Source organism: Bubalus kerabau, chromosome 7 (genome assembly GCF_029407905.1).
Source record: "Bubalus kerabau isolate K-KA32 ecotype Philippines breed swamp buffalo chromosome 7, PCC_UOA_SB_1v2, whole genome shotgun sequence".
NCBI classification, from domain to species: Eukaryota; Metazoa; Chordata; class Mammalia; order Artiodactyla; family Bovidae; genus Bubalus; species Bubalus kerabau.
The window spans coordinates 74,239,756-74,264,246 of NC_073630.1; the positions used below are offsets into that span (position 1 = coordinate 74,239,756).

The 24,491-nt window shown below is 40.0% G+C and overlaps 1 long non-coding RNA gene across 1 annotated transcript in view; it reads right to left on the reverse strand.

Annotated features, from left to right (window-relative positions):
* Positions 1-5,556: 5,556 nt before the first annotated feature.
* Positions 5,557-24,491, reverse strand: part of LOC129657873 (uncharacterized) — a 90,597-nt gene continuing 71,662 nt past the window's right edge. The window contains exons 2-3 of the long non-coding RNA XR_008717143.1: positions 16,789-16,878; positions 5,557-6,023 (exon numbers count right to left, since the gene is read on the reverse strand). This is a non-coding gene — a long non-coding RNA (uncharacterized LOC129657873). The remainder of the gene's footprint in view (positions 6,024-16,788; positions 16,879-24,491) is intronic.

Sequence of the window (24,491 nt, forward strand, 5' to 3'; positions counted from 1 at the left end):
TGAGAGTAAAGAGGAACTAAAGAGCTTCTTGATGAAAGTGGAGGAGAGTGAAAAAGTTGGCTTAAAACTCAACATTCAAAAAAATGAAGATCATGACATCTGGTCCCATCACTTCATGGCAAATTGATGGGGAAACAATGGAAACAGTGACAGACTTTATTTTGGGGGGCTCTAAAATCACTGCAGATGGTGACTGCAGCCATGAAATTAAAAGACACTTGCTCCTAGGAAGAAAAATTATGACCAACCTAGACAGCATATTAAAAAGCACAGACATTACTTTGCTGACTAAGGTCCATTTAGTAAAAGCTATGGTTTTTCCAGTAGTCATGTATGGATGTGAGAGTTGGACTATAAGGAAACCTGAGTGCCGAAGATTTGATGCTTTTGAATTGTGGTGTTGGAGAAGACTCTTGAGAGTCCCTTTGACTGCAAGGAGATCAAATCAGTCCATCCTAAAGGAAATCAGTCCTGAATATTCATTTGAAGGACTGATGCTGGAGCTGAAGCTCCAATACTTTGGCCACCTGATGTGAAGAACTGACTGATTGGAAAAGACACTGATGCTGGGAAATACTGAAGGGAGGAGGAGAATGGGACAACAGAGGATGAGATTGTTGGATGGCGTCACCAACTTGATGAGCATGAGTTTGAACAAGCTCTGGGAGTTGGTGATGGACAGGGAAGCCTGGCATGCTGCATTCCATGGGGTTGCAAAGAGTCAGACATGACTGAGTGACTGAACTGAACTGAACTGATTTGTTTTTAAGGGATGGATATCCTTTAGTAGACATTTTAGTTGCTTCTGCCATTTGGCTGCTGTCAATAATGCTGCTATGAACATGTGTGCTCATATATTTGAGGGCATGTGTGCTCAATCACCCAGCTGCGTCCAGATCTTTGAAATTCCATGAACTGTAGCCCACCAGGCTTCTCTGTTCATATAATTTTCCAGGCAAGACTATTGGAGTGGGTTGCCATTTCCTCCTCCCAGGGTCTTTCCAACTCAGGGATTGAACCTGAGTCTCCTGCGTGGCAGGTGGATTCTTTACTATGGAGCCACCTGGGAAGCTCTTCATATATTTGAAAACCTGTTTTTATTTCTTTGCTCTATATACCTAGAAGTAGAATTGCTGGGTCATATAATGATTCTCTGTTTAACTTTTTGAGGAGGGCCAAACAATTTTCCATAGGAGCAGAACCATTTTACATTCCTACCAGCAGTGTACCAGGGTTCCAATTTCTCTACATTCTCTCTAACACTTGTTTTCCTTTTAAAAATTATTATTGTAGGCATCCTAGTAGATGTGAAGTGGTATCTCATTGTAGTTTTGATTTGCATTTCTGTAATAACTAATCAGGATGATAGCTCACTTGGTAAAGAATCCACCTGCAATGCAGGAGATCCTGGTTCAATTCCTGGCTTGGGAAGATCCACTGGAGAAGGGATAGGCTACCCACTCCAGTATTCCTGGGCTTCCCTCATGGCTTAGCTAGTAAAGAATTCACCTGCAATGAAGGAGACCTGGTTTTGATCCCTGGGTTGGGAAGAACCCCTGGAGAAGGGAAAGACTATCCACTCCAGTATTCTGGCCTGGAGAATTCCATGCACTGTATAGTCCATGGCATCACAAAGAGTCGGACACAACTGAGCAACTTTCACTTTCAGACTTATAACTAATCACATTGAACATCTTTTCATATGATTATTGACCACCTGTATGCCTTCTTTAAAGAAATGGCCATTAAAGTCCTTTGTCCATTTTTGAATTGGATTGTTTATTTGCTGTCAAGTTCTCAGAGGGGCTCAGTGGGTCCAACTGCCTATAGTAGTGTCTGGCTCAATAACATATTTTTGTGTTGTCTTCATTCTCCTGGGACACTACTTCCATTCCTCTACTCCTATTTCCTGGGATCAATTCCCAAAAAAAATTCTCTCCATGAAAGCCCTTGCTTACTTCCTGGAGGAAATCCAGCTAGAACATGCCTCAGGTAAGCTCTGTCATCATCCCCATTTTACAGGTGAGGAAACAGATATTTAGAGAGTTTAGAAAACTTCTCTTTGGTGCATAGCAAAGAATTTTCCCCATCTGATTTCAGATTACCATTGCACTCTCCTCTCTTCAGTTCTGATTGATATTTATACCCCTCTCTTGTCCTACTATCCCAGGAGCCAAGACTCTGCAAACTCACCCTAAGTTCAAAATTTTCTCTCTGTGCCTAGCTCCACCAGCTTCTTCTACCACCTGCAAGGTGTAATTCCTGACTTCAGAAAGATCAAACTCATATACCTCTTAAGGTTGCCTGGTACCATGAGTAATGGCCAACATTTATCAAGCTCTGCCTAAGTACTGAGCACTGTCCCAAGCCTTTTACGTGTATCAGCTGGCTTAATTCTCACCACAACCCTATGAAGTGGGCACTATTATTCCACCTTAGCAGTGAGGAAACTGAGGCACATAGAAAGTAAGTAACTTGCCAAAGATTTACACTAAGAAAAGGAGTCAGTCTTATAAAATAGGCAGTATGACTCTAGAGCCAGCTCTAAGCTATTGCTTCTGGGAGAATGCAGATGAGTGATGCTGGCTGACTGAAGTACAATAGGGGGTCGTGTGTATTGTGGCAAATACAGGTGTGGGGAACACCTGCTACTGGAGCAGAAGTAGGATGGGGAGGCAATGCGCTATCCTGCTGCAGTTGATGGTTGCCTTGAGGCAATTCCAGTCTTCTAATTTTTCAAAGAATCCAAAAATTCAGATTTTTAGATACAATCTTCTAATTTATATAAGACTACAGACTAATTCAAATTTAAATTACTCTGCACGGGCATGCTAAGTTGTTTCAGTCATGTCCAACTCTTTGCGACCCTATGGACTGTAGCCCGCCAGGCTCCTCTGTGCATGGGATTCTCCAAGCAAGAATACTGGAGTGGGTTGCCATGTCCTCCTCCAGGAGGTCTTCCCAACCCAGGAATTACTCTGTGCAAGCCAAATCAATAGGTATATTAATCAGATTTAACCTTCTGGGTCTTTATTTGCAAATTGCTTAATTATTTGGAATTTGGCAGTATCAGTTTATCTTTTCACAAAATATAGTATCATTGTCACAAAGGACTGACACTGGAGTCTCTAATTTTCAGAAAAGATAAGATTAATCCGAAAGAGTGATCTAGTGGGATCTCTCTAATTGTTATAAACCACCTGGAGCAACTGCTTCTAATATAAGCAGCCAAGAGGATATTGCATTTTGATGGAATATTTGGTCACAGAGATTGATGCTGGCTTAGGAACCTAAAAGTTCTTAGCAATGGAACAAAGATCAAGCATTCTACACTACTTATAAGTCTAGTCTTTACATTGCAAATTTTACAATACAGTGTATCATTCTAACTGAAAAAAGTAACACATACTGTTCATTTTAGAAAATGTGAAAAACACAAAAAGGTTAAGGATATAATAATCATTCATAATTCTTCTGATTAGAGACAATACCACCATTTACGTATGTTTCCTTCCAAGCTTTTTTTCCCTAGACATAGAATAACTTTTATACATAAGTCGTAAAAGAATTTGAAGCTTTAAAGAATTTTATAATAATGTGATATAGGCTCTAATTGAAGAAGTTCAATTCTGCCTAGTTCAAAGCCACTTAGAGTGATTTTTATGTTTTCACATTAGTTTAGCATGAGCATTTTCAGATTGCGTGAAGTGGTATTTTTTCCCATTTCCTCCCTTGCTTTTCAGTTTTCTAACATTGCTTTTTAGTACCAAATTTTTCATATATATTTTCAAGTCATAATAAAGTTATGAACTTCTTTTGAAAATTTCTGGACAATCATAAGTTGTAATTGTGGTTATGCAAAACAACAGTTCAGGAAGAGTCCAGGACTTGGACTCCTACCCATGGGATATAATAAAACTGTTTGTGTGAAGATTTTTTTCCAGTGCATAAAAGCACTTCCAGAGAGTACTTTATGGAGCCATATTAATATTCTTTGGCCACCAGAATATTGCAAACTAATAACTAATTAAATAAGACCTAAGCAGCCTGAGATCCCATACAGCTCTGTAGTAGATGCTGTTTTTGCTAACTTAATCTAATTTTGCTATTCTTTCTCTTTCCTATCAGGACACAATTTTTGATCATTCACCTGATCAAATAATCCTATTTATTCTAAACCAATCTCCTGTTGACTATTATTCAGGTAGGGACAGCTGTGAAACTTATGGTGGCCCATACAGTTAGAAGGAAAATTTTATTCCCTGACTCTCACTCCTGCTGCACCCAAACAAGAGAACAAATACCCCAGATTGCCACTAGCAATGAAATTGCAACCAAGAGTGAAATCACCTTAGGCTGAAGCTGAAGCAGAAGACAGCAGTGGAAACAGGTTCAGAGTGTAGGTCATTGGGATACCATGGAGCTTCAGGACATACTGGCTCTGAGACCTGTCCAACTACGGACTCCCAGTTCTACAAGATAATACTTTCCCTTTTTGTTTTAGTCCATTTTGCATCAATATTTTCTATTACTTGCAGCCAAAAGCATCCTAACTGGTACAAGCTCTCTAGAGCTCAGTTTCTTTCCAAGCTTCAACTTGCTATAGTTAATTCTGTATTACCCAGAATATAAATGAACCAAAACTGTTCTATACTTTTTCTATTGGTATAAAAAAAGTAAATCATGATAGAGATCATACTAAGAATTTAATTTTAAGAAGTTCACCACCAAGGGAGTGAATTTTACAATAGAGTAAACTATAGCTCAATAAATCTGACTTTAAAAAATGTCATAAAATATCACCACCAACAAAAAAATTTCCATCAGTAATGTTTAACCACTCAGTAATGGTGTCATGCTCTTTCTCTTTCAATTATGCCATCCTTGGTGTGCTTGATTCAGCCTCTGGGGTTGGGGCAGGACCTATACTCCCCAGAACAAGAGAAATTAAACAAACACAGGCTTCTACTAGCCAGGGTGATGGGGGAGGGGAGGAATGGCCTTCTTGTAGGTAATGGAATGTGTTTACCACCTTCAATCTGGAGTTTATTGTGCATTCATTCCAATAAATATTCTATGCCTACATCTCAAGTAACACTGAATATAATTGTGTTATGACTATCACTGTCATCAAGCAAAAAATCTCAAAACACATATTAGAAATTAAGGAAGTAATGCACTTAAAAGAGAATGTAAAATCATAGAATTCCAGAAAATCACATCAACTTTTTTGTTACATATCAAAGAGCTGACATATACCAAGCTTAGAGTCACCTGTGCTTTTAGTTACTTGAAATCCTGAGGTCTTTTTCAATGAAGGTTATTATTAACCTATGACTCCTTTCAACTCTTTGTTTAACCATTTCAAAGGTCCAATCTTCTCTAGATGAGATGAATGAATTAATTAATTAATTAGCATTTGTGACCCCCTAAAATAACCAAAGCACAAACAAAATCTAATTTATTTAAATTAGTTATATAAATGAACCTGCGAGCAACATGGCCAGACCTCAAAAACATGATGCTGGGTGAAAGAAGTCTGACACCAGAGAGTATATTTTGTATGAATCCAGTCTTTGAAGTTCAAGAACAGACAAAATTAATTTATCATGACGGTAATCAGAACAGTTGTGGGGAAGGGGAGACCGACTGCAGAGAGACAAAGGAGCTTTCCGTAAAGATGGAAATAGTTTGTGTTTTATCTTGGGCTGTGGTTAACCGGTGTAAGACAATCACCAAGTCCTTGAACTGAACAATTAAGATCTCTGCATTTTACTTGATGTAAATGGTATTTCGACAAAAGCATTAAAAATAAAATATAAATGTGCAGATTCAGGAATTACTTAAACAGCCATCAAGAGGTGACACAAATTATGACACATACATACACTGGAATAATGTGCAGCCTGAAAAAGAACAAGGTAGATGTAGCAGCGCTGAAATAAGATGATCTCCAAGATAGTCCCTCGCAGTCCAGGGGTTAGGACTCCCCACTCCCAATGCCAAGGGCCGAGATTCTGTCCCTGGGGGAAGAAGTAAAATCCCACAAGCCATGAGGCCGAGAAATAAAAGTAGAATCCGGCTGGCATATGGAATCTATTGTCATTTGTGTATGTTTGTACATGTGTAGGACTAATTCTGGAAGGACTCAAGTGGCACCAGGAACAGTAGTTGCCTCTAGGGAGAGAAGCAGGAGGTGAAGGTGGGTATATGGAGTGACAGGGTATGGAGACACCAGATTTTCACTACATGCATATCTTTGGATGGACAAATCAACATTAATGTGTAATTTGGAGGTACAGTTTAATTATAATTATGTGAGGTTACATTACTGATACAGTCCACTGTTGGATGTTACAATGATCCTTGGAGAGTGGCAGTCAGGTATAAGACAGGTACACCGGCATTGTCTGTTGAGGTATGTTCATGTCAGCCCTGCCATGGAAATTTTGATTTCTACTGTGTCCAGAGTGGAAGGAAGTTTTTCTCCCCCGTTTGCTAGGTGGTATAAATAGCTTTTCAGGTAAAAGCTACTGGCCTCCTGGTGATCCCTCCTGGGTCACTTTTTGGGGAGAACAGCTGACCTTGACTGTTGCTGCTTGGTCCCGGTATGTGCTCACAAGGACTCACTTCATTGTGTATGTTTGAACTATTAAGATATACTGGAGTGGGTAGCCTATCACTTCCACAGTGGATCTTCCCAACCCAGGAATTGAACCGGGGTCTCCTGTATTGCAGGCGGATTCTCTACCAGCTGAGCTATCAGGGAAGCCCAAGATATATTACCATGTGCATCTATATTGCCAACTTAAATTAAAAAGAGTAAAGATACAAAGCAAGAGTCAAAAAGAGGCCAAAACTACTTGTTGTAATTAAGATGATCCATAAGTTCAGTATCTCAGATGAACCTTAATGGAAAAGAATATGAAAAGGAACATACACATACATATAACTGAATCACTTTGTTGTACAGCAGAAATTAACACAACCTTGTAAATCAACTAGACTTCAATTTTTTAAAAAAAGATGATCCAGACACTAACACAGAGTGAAGCTTATCCACCAGTCCTGCCGATCAGCCTTCCTCAGGACTGATACAGCACTACCATCCACTCCTCTCAAGTGGCACATACTGCATTATCCTTGAAATCGTGATTCGCTTTCTCTAAGCATAAAGTGTATCTTCATGGCTACATTGTAAGTAACCTTGAGAGTGGGCACCTAGTCCTATACTTTGTGATGGGAACCTACCCTTGCCCTCCAAATAGCTGGTAGCTAGATAAATATTTAATCATTAAAGTAAATAATGAGTGTGAAGATTCTGTTTAATCTCAATACCTAAAGTCATTGCTAATGATCATGTGAGACCATAATGATCCCAAAGAGGTCCCAACAGTTGAGATATTTTTTTATTTTTGCTTTTATATTTCAATATTATATTGATGTGACTCTCATAAAAAATATATTATCCCCCAAATTTGTAAGTAAGATGTGTGTAAATCAAATCTTATTTTAAGTTCTCCAGGAGCTCATTATTTAAAATGGTTTACCTTGCTGGAGTTTTAAAAATAGATATAATACTCCCATCAGTAATACTGCAATATTTTTGTGATATGAATAATCACAGTATAATTAACCTATTTCCTAAATTTAAAAGTCTAGATTGTATATTTCCTAAGGCAAGCCTCAGCTGTGCTTAGATTAACACCAAAATGACTCTTTTTCCTGGGTCATACACATAAATTCTAAATTACCCTCTCTTTTTATTTTTATTATTGAATGAGGGTAATGCAATTATTAGAGGGAAAAGGAGACAGGATAATAAAAGACAAAGGCATAATCCTCGAATATTGGGACAAATGGAGGCCTAGCAGCTTTGGATGACAGTGAGAGGAAGAGAAAGACTGTCCTTTGGAGAAAAGATGCCTGTTACCCAGCGAGCAGTGGATGCAGGTAGACTGGATGGGGAGGAGTGGAGAGGAGAGGCAAGGAAAGATCTAACACTAAACAATGTCCTGAATCTAAAGAAGGTTGAAATAAGAGGGAACCAGTGAGATATTTGAGAGTTGGGCTAGCTCAGGCCTGAGCTCACTGTTTATTTCTAAATCTTGAAAGGGAATCCTGAATTTGAGGTTTTCTCAAATAGGACACGTCTTTATGTAGAAACCACTGTGGTCCCATGGAGGTGAAATGCCCTGTGCATTGTCTCTGCCCAGAACAAATATAACACTGCTGTGAAGTTCACCACACAGGAGTCGGCTCTTCAGGGACTGTTTTTGCTTTGTTTTTAAAGACAGGTGCTAGGTTTGTTTCCTGTGTGTTTACTGCTAGAGTATGTTGGGAAACCATTCTGAAGTATAGGGACAAACCATTTCCTGGACCCTGTGACTGCCCGTAAGGAACTAGATTCCTGGATATTGGCCCTGTCTCCCAACTATGAGGCCAGCCTGCCTCCATCTTGCTCTCTGATTCTGATGCAGGATCGGGGAGGTGAGAGGCAGGGCTGCTACTTATTCCCTTTGCTCATTGTCTTTGCTCACTCAAATGTCGGCCCATGCAGGCAGGTTTGCTGTCTGTCTTGCAGATGACTGCACACTCTCCAGCACCTAACACAGAGCCTGGTTGAGAGCATGCACTCTAAATATTTGTTAGAGAAACAAATGAATTGTTTGCAGGTCTGCCTTCTTGCTTTCTGGTAGGAATGGCAGTATTCAGGAAATGAGAAGCAGAGTACTAAGTACGTGCTGGGCTCTTTACATAAAGTGAAAGTGAAGTCCCTCAGTCGTGTCCAACTCTTTGCGACCTCACGGACTGTAGCCTGCCAGGCTCCTTCATCCATGGAATTTTCCAGGCAAGGATACTGGAGTAGGTTGCGCTTTACATAAAACATCCCAGTGTTGGGAGCTGGCCTAAGCCAATCACTGGTTTTTCTGATAAGAATGAGTTGCCTCTAGCCATTGAAGTGGATAAAAGTCATCAATTCCCTCTCCTCCAATCTCCCCCAGGGCTTCCCTTGTGGCTCAGCTGGTAAAGAATCTATCTGCAATGCAGGAGACCTGGGTTCAATCCCTGGGTTGGGAAGATCCCCTGGAGAAAGGGAAGGCTACCCACTCTAATATTCTGGATTCCAGTCCAGAATTCCATGGACTGCATAGTCCTTGGGGTCAAAAGAGTCAGACACGACTGGGCGACTTTCACCTTCACTTTATTTCACTAATCTCCCCCAAGTAGATGGTCTGTTGCAATGAAAGTGTATCCTAGAGGAGCCTCTTATTAAAGTATAAATGTTTCTGGCAGGCAGGCGCAGAAACAGCCACACGCCCTGTTCTCATCAGTGCAGAGAAGCCCTGCTCCTTGTCCTCAGGCTTTCTGACTACACCTTCCCTGGAAAGCTCACTTGTAGGCTGTTCACAGGATTCTGACTGGTAGATTAGCCAACCTTCCAAGCGCATCTCAAGACAGAGCCCTCTGTGAACAGAGAGGCAGACACAAGAGCAAACAGCTCAGGATGGAGATGAAGGTCTGAAAGGACAAGGGTTCTTATTCTTCCTTTCGGAAAGGGCAGTGGGGCCTGCTAAAACTGTCAAGCCAAACTCATATCTTACAGTACACTCATGTCACCAATAGGAAAAAAAAAACCTGTGGCACATCCATGTACCAGTTCATGAACCTATTGGTGTATATTTTCTTAATTAATGATATTTGAAATGCTTAAATGGCCATCTCTGAGTTGTGGACTCTTGATTAGTTTCTTTAAATGTTAAATCCCACCCCTTCTCTTCCCTCACTCCCTCCCTCTACACACACACATTTGCTGGAGAAAGTTAATCTACTGGTATATATAGGCTGATTCTGCAGGTTACCACATAGATGGTTCAATTTCTGAAAACTTACTAGAGTGAAAGAAGAACAAAAGCTTATAAAGTGTTTATTACATGCCCAGGATCTGAACGCATCAGACCTTCACAACGACTCCACCATGATTATCCTGATCTTACAAATGAAGAAGCTGAGGCCCAGAGAAGGAGGAACACCTCCCAGCTCACACTGCTGAGATGTGATCAGTGCCAAAAATCAAACTCACTATAAAGTTTCAGAGCCCATGCTCTTAACCACTATATTCAACTGCATCTCCTTCTGAAAATAAAAATTATTAGACTATTTATTACAGGTGTGCACAGTCCCCAGCACTTTCTTTCCTTGTTTTTTACCCAACATTCCTTGGTCCCTTTAACATTGTGAAGACAAATGTTCAGGGAGGCAAATGTGTTAGCTGACAACCACTGTAGAAGTTTCAGGCCCTGTGCTACAGTCTGAGAAAATTCGTGCCTGGATGCCGACTCCAGAACTGTAAAAATATCCTATAAATCACGTTATCTTTTTCACCCCAACTGGAAGTTTGGTTTCTGAGCCTCCAAGGAAGAAATAACATTCATACAATTCCTCTACTACATTTTAAAATTAAAAATATCCATGAAAACCTCAGCTAAATTCAGTATCTAAAACATTAATATTTGGCATATTTGGAAAATAACAACTCTGAGGCAGTTTTCTACTTTTTCATGCTGAAATTAGCCACCAGGAAACATCACTAAGACTCTTCAAGTGACTCACTACTGCTGAGGAGATAAGAATGTGGGTTTTGGATTCAGCAAGCCTGGGTTGGAAGCGCAGCTCCATCACCACATGTATGTATTTGTGCTATTAATTCTTCACCTCTAAGCCTCAGCTCCTGGTTTATGAGAAGGGAGTAATGGGCATCTGTGTGCCTAGACCATAAAAGACCATAAAGTATAGCAATCATTTATGAAAATGCTAATTATTCAGGGGGATTAGCATTTAGTTGAGGCTCCTGAGAACAAATAGCCTCCAAGTCACAACAGAAAGAACTGCCCTGAATTTTCACATTGCTCTTCCTGGAAAGCCTCTCACCACCTTTCTTAGAGTCTACATATTTTGAGAACTCTTGTTATTGGTATAAAATAACTCAACTTGGCTGGCTTGGAGGCTGGTTTATGCCCCAGGCAAGTTGTCTACCTCCATGATTCTACTTCTATTTTGTAAATAAGTTCATTTGTCCCAGTCTCCCAATTTATCCCTCCCCCGCCCCTGGGGGAGGTTATATCCTGGTAACCATACACAGGCAAGTAACCTGCTTTATGTAATCAGATGGGACAAATCAAACTCAAGTTGTTCCTTTTGGCTAACCCGTCTATCTCATGTGAATATGTCATTTTAAATAGCTAAAGGGTTGCTTAGTGGATGTAAGGGCAGAACTAGAACCAGCAGGTAGAAATTTTCACAGCATAGATATGACCTCAATGAAATGTAAAGTTGTGATCCCCCTGTCCCTAGAAGCATTCAAGGGAGGGGAGGGTGCTAAGTGCTCAGTCACGTCCTACTCTGTGACCCCATGAACCATAGCCCACCAGACTCTTCTACCCATGGAATTTTCCAGGCAAGAATACTGGGATGGGTTTCCATTTCCTACTCCAGGGGATGTTCCCAACCCAGGGACTGAACCCACGTCTCTTATATATTCTGCATTGTAGGCAGATTCTTTACCCACTGAGCCATCAGGGACGCCTTCTAGGAAGCTTAGTAATTACAAGATTGGTGGAGAGAATATCCTTGCTTTAGACTGAACATGGACTGAATAATAAAGATAAGAATAGTAATAAAAATAATTGCTTTCATACATTGAAGTGACAGATACTTCACACACCTGAGTTTATTTAATTCTTATTGTTACAATGTTATAGTAGCAGCCCTTTTAGGAATTCCCAGGTGGCACAATGGTAAAGAATCCACCTGCCAATGCAGGAGACGCAGGAGATGTGTATTTGATAACTTGGGTCGGGAAGATCCCCTAGAGTAGAAAATCACAACCCACTCCAGTATTCTAGCCTGGAAAATTTCAAGGACAGAGGAGCTTGGCGGGCTACAGTCCACGGGGGTCTCAAAGAGTTGGATGCAACTGAGCACACACAGCCCTCTTGCACTTACTAAACCAAAGTTCATAAAAATTAAATTATTTAACAAATCTCTCACAGCTTGAATAATTAACACTGGGATTTGAATCCAGAAGTATGCTCTTATTTTATCAGTAATATCTACTTGTTATAAGGTCATCCCTGAGAACAATGAGGCTGTATTTCAGAGATATAAAATTGACATCTGAAGTGGTGAATGACAGATACCATCTAATACCAGCTTCAGCATTCAAGTTACATTTTTATTTTGTTTTTGGTGCATAGAATCATAAATGGTGCGGTATTTTCACTGTCCTCTTCGATATCTCTGGATATATTTCAGTTGGACTAACTCAGAATTTGGAGAGAAGATCAGGACATTTTGTTTGAAGTCTGAATCATGAACAGTATCTAACAACCGCATGCCTGCCTTATCACAGTACAGAAGTCAGACTAGAAATACACAAAGCTCTCAGAAACTGTTAAAATAATCTATTATAATGATACGATCATCACATGGCAGTTACTCACAAATTCTCTGAGAGGTAGTGACACACTGGTTAGGAGCATAAGCTTTGATGGGAAGCAGCCCAGCGCCACTGCCGCTAACTATGACCCAAGCTAGGATTCTTAAGCTCATTCAGCCTCAGTTTTGCAAATGAGGATCGTCAAGGGCTAACCAAGGGCCTCCCTCGTGGCTCAGTGGTAAAGAATTCACCTGCCAATGCAGGGGACATGGGTTCAATACCTGGTCCAGGGAGATCCCACATGGCTGAGACAAGTAAGCCGGTGTACCACAACTATAGAGCCTGCACTCTAGAGCCCAGGAACTCCAGCTACTGAGCCCATGCACCCCTCCTACTGAAGCCTGAGTGCCTACAGCCTGCACTCTGGATCATAAGAGACCACTGCAATGGGAACACTGTGCACCACAGCTAGGCGTGGCCCCAGCTCGCCACAACTAGAGAAGGCCCGAGCATAGCAAGAGACCCAGCACAAACATAAATAAATAAATAGAAATAATTATTTAAAAAAAAGAACTGACCAAGCCAATTTGGTTGTTTACAATCATAGCGTTCTTTCAAGAAGACAGACTCCAATGGTGAGAAGCAAGTTTCTCCCACAGCATCTTGGACACAAAAAGTATGTTACAATGATCAGCCTCTGCAACATACAAGCTCTAGAAAAATAGCCATTCAATCTTAACTTATGAAAGGTCAGGGAAGTGCTAACTCTATCCTTTCAGACACTTTGAAAGCACCTTACATGGAAGTTTCACTTCGGGTAGGTGCAGCAGTGTTCCCACACATTTGCTCAGCCATCAGTCTGGTTAAGTCAGGTGACACGATCTTCATTAAATGCTATTAATGAATACTCAGAAGAAATCAGAAGGCTAAACACAGGTTACTCTTCGAAGGGTGTAGGCAACTGGGCTAGATAGGTTCTTATTTCCTACTCGTTCAAGGGCAGGAGCACCTATTCATTATTTCTAGCCAATTCAATCACTCTTGAAAACTATTCATTTCTCCAATGAAATGTCATTTCTAACATTCAATATTCTAATTAGAAAACCTTCTGGTGTTGATCAGAAATAATGATGGTAGAGTTTGAGTTTTGGATTAGTGTCTTTAAAATGCTAATTACCCCCCTGGTTTATTATTATTAAAGTTTAATACACACTGCATTAAAGAATTTTAAAGTGAATGACATATAATATAACAGTGGTAAAAAAAAAAAAAACCCACAGAAATGTTTGTGAGAATTAATAATAGTTGAAAGTTATGACCAACCTAGATAGCATATTAAAAAGCAGAGATACTACTTTACCAACAAAGGTCCATCTAGTCAAGGCTATGGTTTTTCCAGTGGTCATGTATGGATGTGAGAGTTGGACTGTGAAGAAAGCTGAGCGCCGAAGAATTGATGCTTTTGAACTGTGGTGTTGGAGAAGACTCTTGCAAGTCCCTTGGACTGCAAGGAGATCCTACCAGTCCATCCTAAAGGAGACCAGTCCTGGGTGTTCTTTGGAAGGACTGATGCTGAGGCTGAAACTCCAATATTTTGGCCACCTCATGCGAAGAGTTGACTCATTGGAAAATACCCTGATGCTGGGAGGGATTGGGGGCAGGAAGAGAAGGGGATGACAGAGGATGAGATGGCTGGATGGCATCACTGACTCGACGGACATGAGTTTGGGTGAACTCCAGGACTTGATGATGGACAGGGAGGCCTGGCGTGCTGCGATTCATGGGGTCACAAGAGTCGGACATGACTGAGTGACTGAACAGAACTGAACTGAACTGAACATATATTGAATGCTTACTATAATCCAAGTAGTATAACCAGTAGTTTATGTGCATCTTCTCATTTAATCATCATACATGTACACCTGTGGCTGATTTGTGTCAATGTATGGCAGAGACCATCACAATATTGTGAAGTAATTCGCCTCCAATTAAAATAAATTAATTAATTAAAAAATAAAAATAACAAGATTTACCAACAATGTATACATGTATAATTTTTCTAAAATAGGCATCACAGCTGATAAACTCTGGGTACACATTTAGTTTATTGACATATTTTGCATTCATTGTATATTCATTTTGTTTTAAATATACTCGGTGAAGTTCTTGAGAAGTGAATAATTAAGTCAATAAACAGATATACTCTTATTTATAGAACTAAATAATAAATGCTGCTGCTGCTGCTAAGTGGCTTTAGTCGTGTCCGACTCTGTGCGACCCCATAGACGGCAGCCCAACAGGCTCCCGTCGCTGGGATTCCCCAGGCAAGAACACTGGAGTGGGTTGCCATTTCCTTCTCCAATGCATGAAAGTGAAAAGTGAAAGTGAAGTCGCTTAGTCCTGTCCGACTCTTAGCGACCCCATGGACTGCAGCCCACCAGGCTCCTCCATCCGTGGGATTTTCCAGGCAAGAGTACTGGAGTGGGGTGCCATTATAAAACTGTTTTAAATACTTTCCCTTACTTTCACAAACCAGATTCTTATTGAAATGCTTATTCAATCATTTATGTACTGAGTTAAATACCACACTTGTCTGTTTCATTTTGTCATTAGTTCTTTCAAAATATAGCCTAACCAGAGAGTCACAGATATTTGTTCATTTATCAAAATCTTATCCTATAATAAATACTACTTATTTTGGCCAAAAAAAAAAAAAAACCCACTGTAATGAAGACATTATTAAATGACATGATTAAATAAATAGTTAAGTATTTATTTGACTGTTAGTCAAATAGTTATTAGTCAATTGGCTACTAGTTAGCATTATTTCTAGTGCATCATATGCATATAATAAATAAGAACTATTCTTACATTGCAGGTCTGATTATTATGTTAACCTACAACACACATTATTGCACCAATGGTCTCTAATGTGTTAAATTTGGCATATTGCATATTTGGATGGATATTGTAGTTTTTTTAAAGTCTCACTTTTTAGATGTTTACTAATACTTTAAAAGTGAAATTTGAATCAAACATTTATGGAGTCATTGAAACATTTCCCTCCTTTAGATCCCATTTTGATGACGACCTAAGTGACCACCCAGCATTCAGGGTTCATTGCAGTATGAAGATTCTGTCCTTCTATTAGCACCAAGAGCAAAATCTAAGATTTGTTGAAGCCCAGTTTTCCAACCAATGAACAAAATCCAACTACTCTTTATTTCAGATTCCAATCAATGTAAAGACCATGATGAATAAGAGGAACCATTGATTATAACTCACATTTTTCTTCTCATTGAATAAACATTATTTCCAGTTTGCTAGTCATCTTTCTCTTTCATTCTCTCTCTCTTTCTATGCTTTGTGGATTCCTTGTTGTAAACATTAGCGTGATTTCACACTTTCTTGATCTAACTCCTTTTCAAGGAGTCATATGCTCTTGACTTAGAAGACTAGTCAAAATATCAGGATGGAAAGGAGGTGCCTTGCCATAGGGGTTCTAATTGCAGATCAAAAGCTTCCAGGTTTGAACCCAATACTTTCAGTAGTCTCCTGATGGGCTGTGTTGTCTTCTCTCCATTCCCCCCTGCCCCCCAGCCCTGGTAGGGGAAGTCATAATTCTTCCCTTCTTGAGGGGGCCACTAAAGTAACAGGAATGAGTGAAACCAAGAGAAATAACTTCTTCTAGGGAGTATAGACATCAGTGCAAAAAAAAATTCTTTTAAATAATAACTTCAAAAAAGCCACAGAATGTGCACTTTCCTGAAAGCAGAAGCATGTGACAAAATTTATAAAAGGTCTGACTTTATAGCTGGGTCTTTGGCGGGAATGAAAAGCTAAAAGGCATGGACTTCATGACAAATTCAGAAGACACAGAGACAACAAAATGCTGAAGGCAACCAGCACATCCAAAAAGAAAAGCTAATTCAAAACTGGAGATATAATTACCTAGATTAAAAGAGCAAGCGTCCTTAAATTTTCAGAGGAAGGTTATAAAAATCATTTAATTTAAAATAAAGTGTACCTTTTGATACAAACCCTGAAGCCAAAAAATGTACTATAATTAATTTTAGATCAAATTTTGGATGAAGGGGAGTATTTTGCATCTGTTTGTCAAATGTGCACACATTAACAAGCGATTAATGACCCCTAAACCCAATAAAGCCATTACCAAGCTAATAAAGACAATCATAGCCAAGATCCCCAGTTAGTCAACCCAAAGATGGAAAAGATTGAATTAGCTAAATGAAGTCAGATGATGGATTTAAAAGCAAACAATTGTACCCACCACTCTCATTAATAGAGAAATTAAGAAAGCTGCCACTGACTTCTGCCATATCTCTCACCTCAGGCCATCTCTGATCCCCTTCTTGTCTATTGATTGTGTTACTTCGATTACAAGGCACTGAGGCAGGATACATCTTGTGTCTCCATTCCTGGCATTAAATGGAATATATTATGCAGTTCATTAGTTCATTCATCCAGCAAATGATCACTAAATGCATATCAAAAGAAAAGCATTGATTTGAGTTTGCTAATTATATACAGATAAAAGATAGGACCCCCCCCCCCAACCCTTGGAGGAGTTAACAGTCCGATGAGGGACACACACATAAAAATAATGACAATATAATATGCATACATACATAAATGTAATTGCAACACAGAAGCCCCTTGAGAAAGGTGCAGCATGAGCTGAGGGAAGGAGGCTGAAGTCTGCCTGGGGAAGAGGTGGGTCTTCAGCTGAGCATTAATGGCCGAAAAGAGGTGAGGATTGCCATGAATTGCCCAAAGCTCAATGGGTTTTAGGCAACTCTCAAATTCACTTTGCTAAATAATCCCTGCTGAAGTCTGAGGCTATCATTACTTTCCCAGTCTTACCAAAAAAAGCAACCATCAGAAAAAAAGTCTGCCAACCGTACAGCAATTATAAGGAAATATTCATTAACAAAGAAGTACAAAGCAGTTCCTGTCCTTCATTTATAATAAATGGTAGCTCTCTGTCCGAGGCGCTTTGTGTGCTGAGACCACCCCATACATGAGAGTTTCAGTTCAGCTAGCCAAAACCACATTCCAGAAGCAGGATTCTGTTAGTCTTAGAGCTGGCATCAGACAACTAGAAATCCTCTTAAACCAACGGCTGGACTTGAGACCATTTAGGAATTCAGTGTCAAGTGCCATCCGTATAAATGCAAGCTAGAGGTCTCTTAATTCTTATAGTCTGTATCCTGGAGTAAAAAGTGTCTCTAAAATATTTTGGCCACTCCACATTTACAACGTTCAATTTCACCATGAAATTTCATTTTAAATATTCGTCTTGCTATTTCGGAGGCCATCAGTTTCACCAGTGGGAGTGGAAAATGCAGGACATCAACAATGCTACTTTGCACAACAACCTCAAGTACTGACCAAGATTCAGCTAACAGAAGCAGTGTGGTAAACTCTATAGAGTCGCACTCTCCAACATGGCAGCCACTAGCCATGTGTGGCTAGGGGTGGTTTGGCTAGGGCAAAGTGAGATGTTCTGTGAGTGGGAGATACGCACTAGAATTGCACCCAACAAATAAACTGAATAAAATAAAATAGTTCATTAACAATTTTCAGTTCAGTTCAGTTCAGTTGCTCTGTCGTGTCCGACTCTTTGTGACCTCATGAACCACGGCACGCCAGGCCTCCTTGTCCATCACCAACTCCCAGAGTCCACCCAAACCCATGTCCACTGAGTCAGTGATACCATCCAACCATCTCATCCTCTGTTGTCCCCTTCTCCTCCTGCCCTCAATCTTTCCCAGCATCAGGGTCTTTTCAAATGACTCAGCTCTTCACATTAGGTGGCCAAAGTATTGGAGTTTCAGCTTCAACATCAGTCCTTCCAATGAACACCCAGGACTGGTCTCCTTTAGGATGGACTGGTTGGATCTCCTTGCAGTCCAAGGGACTTGCAAGAGTCTTCTCCAACACCACAGTTCAAAAGCATCAATTCTTTGGCACTTAGCTTTCTTTATAGTCCAACTCTCACATCCATACATGACCACTGGAAAAACCATAGCCTTGACTAGATGGACCTTTGTTGGCAAAGGAATGTCTCTGCTTTTGAATATGCTATCTAGGTTGGTCATGACTTTCCTTCCAAGGAGTAAGCATCTTTTAATTTCATGGGTGCAATCACCATCTGCAGTGATTTTGGAGCCCAGAAAAATAAAGTCTGACACTGTTTCCACTGTTTCCCCATCTATTTGCCACGAAGTGATAGGACCAGATGCCATGATCTTAGTGTCTGAATGTTGAGCTTTAAGCCAACTTTTTCACTCTCCTCTTTCACTTTCATCAAGAGGCTCTTTAGTTCTTCTTCACTTTCCGCCATAAAGGTGGTGTCATCTGCATATCTGAGATTATTTATATTTCTCCCAGCAATCTTGATTCCAGCTTGTGTTTCCTCCAGCCCAGCGTTTCTCATGATGTACTCTGTATATAAGTTAAATAAGCAGGGTGACAATACACAGTCTTGACGTACTCCTTTTCCTATTTGGAACAAGTCTGTTGTCCCATGTCCAGTTCTAACTGTTATTTTTATATACATAAATAATATTTATATACACAGAATAATATTTCATATACATATATGTGGTATTTGGACATACATAATATATATAATATTATTTTGACATATTTTATATATATAAATGGTTAAGGGAGACCTCATTTCCTTTTGACATATTATGTGTACATATAGTTAAGTGGGGCTTCCCTTGTGGCTCAGACGGTAAATAATCTGCCTGTAATGCAGGAAACCTGGGGTCAGTCCCTGGGTCGGCAAGATCCCCTGGAGAAGGGAATGGCAACCCACTCCAGTTTTCTTGCCTGGAGAATTTCGTGGGCAGAGGGGCCTGGTGTGCTACAGTCCATGGGGTCAAAAAGAGTCAGACAAGACTGAGTGACTATCACTTTCACTTTTCACTATTAAGCAAAATATATTAGAAAAATTAGTTTAATCTCTTTCTTAACATTTTAAAAGTGGCTGTTAGCAAAGTTCATACTAAGTATGTGGCTTACATTACATTTCTACTGAACAACACTGCTCTAGGGTATAGAATGGAATTATGAATTAGAGTGCTTGCTGGGTCTTCATGGGGACTTTTGCATTTTCAAAGAAAATGCCAATAGCCTGAGGTAAACTTGTATACAGCTTACCTGAAGTGGCATGTCTATAACACCAAACTGTGTATGCTAATGTTTTAAAGTGGATTTATTTATTTACTTATTGATTGCCTAACAAGACAAAGTCTGTACTGACATGGGGATTTATATTCTTGCTGGGGTAGACAGAAGGTAAAGACATAAATAACAAAAAATCAGAAAACCTTAAGTGGTGTATAGAGAGTTAAAATGTGGTGATGTGGTAAAGAATGACTGAGTAGCCACTTTAAATTGGATAGTCAGAGAGGAGTTTCCCTGAGATGTCATTTAAAACCCTATCTGAGGAACTTCCCCAGTGGTCCAGTGGTGAAGAATCTGCCTTTCTATCAGGGAGGACGGGTTCGATTCCTGGTCAGGAAACTAAGATCCCACACATCACTGGGTACAGCCAAAATTTTAAAAACTGAAAAAATAAGATCATAGCTGAATGGCACAACAGAGCCAGACATGCAAAGATGGGGCTGGGTGGGGAGGCAATTGGGAAAGAGGTTGTTCAGACTGGAGAAATAGCTAATGCACGCACTCAAATGTGGGGTGAGCTTGGCTTGAGGAGAAAGTCCAACTCTTTGTGACCCCAGACTGTAGCCTACCGGGTTCCTCCATCCATGGGATTTTCCAGGCAAGAATACTGGGGTGGGTTGCCATTTCCTTCTCCAGGAGATCTTCCTGTCCCAGGGATTGAACCCAGGTCTCCCACATTGTAGGCAGATGCTTTACCATTTGAGCCACCAGGGAAGCTCGAATAAAGTATAATGATATTAATTAAAACCATGGCATACAGTAAGATCTTCTCAGGAGAATGTAGGTGGAAAAGGACAAGGGGCCCAGCTCCAAGCCCTGGAGAGTTCCTCCATTTAGAGATTGAACAGAGGAGATATCTGCAAAAGGGAAGAAGAATCAGGGAATTCAAACAAAAAAATTGAGAGAGTGTGGTGTCACTGAGGCCATGAGCTAAGTCTGTTTCAGGAAGACAGAGCAGTCGTACTGAAAGTGTAGTACTGAAAGGTCAGGAGACTACTGAATTCTACCTCGTGAGCTCATTGGGCATTTTGCAGAAGCAGTCTCCACTGGGCATTGGGAGTGGAATCCATCAAGAATAGGTTGAGGAGAGAATATGAAGCAGTAAGTGCAGACAAAGGCTCTGGTCTATCCTTTTAAGCTGTTTTTCTGTGACGGGAGAGAGCCACTTTGGGTCTGAGGAACAGTAGAGACCACTGAATGTGGGTAACATTGAGTGTGTTAGTGCTGATGGGAGGAAGGAGCAAAAGTAGATGGACAAGGTCACACGGCAAAAAGGCATCTGGTGCTATAGCAGAAAGGAGGGGAGCTACTCGAGGTTATTGAGCCGAGGAGCATAGTCATTGGTACAGGGAAGGCAAGAAGCATGGTAGGGGTTTTCGTAAGAGGAAGGGTCTTCCATTCACATTCTCACCATCATTGGGGTCTACAAATCTCATGGAAAGTTCTCGAGGAGAACTTGTTAAAGAGAGTTAGTAGTCCAGAAATCCTTAGTAGAGAAAGGCCAATTCACTTAAAATCAATTCACCAAAATACAATTTACAAATGACCAATTCATGTAATTTGCCAAATTTTTCTATTAACCACCAAGTTTTCATGGAATGCATGGAAAACTAATTTGCTACAAGTCAAATTGGTAAAATTAAACTGCTGAACATCCAGCTCACCAAAGTATCAATTCATAACAACTCTATGTTATGAAGTTTATATTAGTAGTATAAATGGAAAAATGGGCAAAGGGTGTGTGGATAGGCAGTTCACAGAAGGGAAGGTCCTGCTGGCTACAGAGCATATAAAGAGATGTCCAGTTTCTCTAATGGCACTACCTACATGGCTCAATGGTAAAGAATCCTTCTGCCAATGTAAGAGATGCAGGTTCAATCCCTGGGTTGGAAGGATCCCCTGGAAAAGGAAATGGCAACTCACTCTAATATTCTTGTCTAGAGAATCCAATGGACAGAGGAGTAGTGGGCTATCGTCCATGAACTCTACATGTCAAAGAACTCTACATGACTGAGTTACCGAGCACCCATGCATGCATGCACAGAATCTAATAGTCAAAGTAATGCAAATTTTCAAAACACTGAGATTCCACTTTACATACTTTAGGATGACAAATACTGTACAGGAAGATAATACCAAATATTGGCAAGTGACACAAGTTGAAATCTCCAAATAACAAACTCTCGGCTTCAGCTTAGTGTGGAAGACATTTACAGGGAAGTGGTGGTAGGACCAACATCTGTGGAGGGAGGTGGGGAGGAGACAGGAGACGGGAGCTACATGCATTGCTGTCCCAAAGAAAGCCTCAGCCAGCACCATGGGGAATACTGAAGCTGGGCTTACCCCTCAGAGTTGACCCAGCTGAGGCATAAGAGATGCATATTCCCTCAGTTGGTTGATGGCTTACTGGTAGTTTTTTCCAGCTGAGAACATTCCTGAAAGGACTAATTGCCAAGGACTCTCTTCCAGCACTATACCCAATAGTTGGAGGACTAAGTCCTCATTCGTGAAAAGAGATCTGAGAGTCATGCAAGTATAGGGTTGGATGTTGTCTTTATTTTTAAATATGAACATTTGGTCCATAATGGATTTCTTGTATTAATTTTGATTGTTAAAACTATTGCATTAAGATATTATCTTAAGTTGTACTGCTATAAACATTGGGGAGCATGTATCTTTTTTCATTAGAATTATTGTCTTTGTCTTTTCCAGGTATATGCCCAGAAGTAGGATTGCTGGATCATATGATAACTCTATCTTTAGGTTTTTATGGAACCTCTCTACTGTTCTCCATAGTGGGTGCACCAATTTACATTCCCACCAACAGTGTAGGAGGGTTTCCTTTTCTCCATACCTCTCCAGCATTTATGATTTGTAGACTTTTTGATGACAGCCATTCTGACCTGTGTAAGGTGATACCTCGTTGTGGTTTTAATTTGCATTTCTCTAGTAATTAACAACGTTGAACATCTTTCCATGTGTTTGTTGCCCATCTGTATGTCTTATTTGGAGAAATTATAATAGCGAAGACATGGAAACAACCCAAATTCCCATCAATAGAAATTGGTTTAAGGGACTTCCCTGGGGGTCTTGTAGTCTTTCCTCCCAATGCAGGGAGCCCAGGTTGCATTCCTGATCAAGGAACTAGATCCTGAATGCTGCAACTAAAACCCCGTGCAGCTGAATTAATTAATTAAAGAAAATAACCTGGAAAATTATGTATATATTTATACACATAAAAAACTGAATCACTTTGCTATATACCTGAAACAAGCAAAAAAGTACTGTAAATCAACTATACTTCAATTTAAAAAATATCTTATTACTAAGTTGGTGGGCACTTCCTTGCATTTTCCCTCCATCTCCCAGCCCTGTTTCTGGGGTTGTTTTAACCTGGTTAGCCATTCAAGGGAACAAACTGACAGTACTTAGTGACATTACGTGTGCATATGTCCTGTGACGTAGCTGTTGGCTTCCTGGTGTATACTCCAGAGGTGGATCGTCTCATTCCACAATAAGGGCAGATATGTAAGGATGTCATCCTAAAACTGTTCATGGTAGAGAAGATCTGGAGACAGTACAGAGCTCCACTGCTAGGGTATGGATAGCAATGAGCTAGATTCATTCTATGGAATATAAAGCAGGAGTTGGATGCAATGATCTGAATATACAAAGATGAACATGGATAGATCTTTAAAATAGAGCAAGAAACAGTAGGATATTTATAGCACCATCCTATGCGTGTACATTAGAAGCAAACATGCGAAACACTAGTAAGGATCCACACATTTTAAGGACATAAGGAAAATATATTAGATCTGGTCCCTGTAGAGGCAGGGAACGGGAGTGAAAATTAAAGGTGAAGGGAGTATATATAAAATACAGTAAAACATGAGAAGGGCCTTGCCTGGGTCAATGATGACAATATTTTAAAAGGAGAATGATTAACTCACTTAACTAAAAGATAAGGACCAAGGGAAAAAGAAAATAGAATTAACTTATTTTCAAAATTTAATGGCAAATTGTGGTATATAAAGTGGTTTGAAATGCCTTTTAGAACAGTCAATTTGTTGTTAAAGCTACAGTATGGATTTGGCTTTTGGTAGGCCACAGTTGGTTCACCCCAACTGTTTAGAAATAGATTTGTCAATCCAACTCAACTGAATTTCAATTCTGTATCTGACTCACATTTCAGACACTTATCCCTTCTCACATGCTTGAAATACAGGCAAAATATTTATTTGAACTAGCTGATTTACAAATCTGTGAATTAAGAGACATAAAAAGGCAGTGAACTGGAATAAAATGTATTGGAAGAGAGCAACCTATTCTACCATTCACAAAATCTTTTGTCATTCAAAATACATGCAATCTAACTTGCAATACCAATGCAATTCTCATTCTCCATAGTCACTGACCCCAAATATAGAAAAATCTGGAATATACTGAACTTTGGTTCAGTATATTCAAACAAAGAACAGAGCTACAGCTAAACTAAACCAAGTTAAAAGTAAACCAAAGTAAAACTTTAAACTCATCAACTGATATTTCATGAAAATCTTTTAAACCTGCTAAAAATAATTCCATCCAAAAAATAAATATACACATTATGAACAACAAAAACAAAAAGGTACACTGATAAACAGGGCAAATTTATTTGTAAATCTGGCTCATCAAATGGAGATTTGCTCTTCAGTGAATTGACCTGGAGTATAAGGGACTAATGAGTCATTTCCTCTTCCCTCTTCAAATCTGCCTTTGACATTCATCAGAACTCTGGGCGCCTGGATCAAAATGCTGGGGGGGCGGGATTGAGGGAGGGGCCATGAGA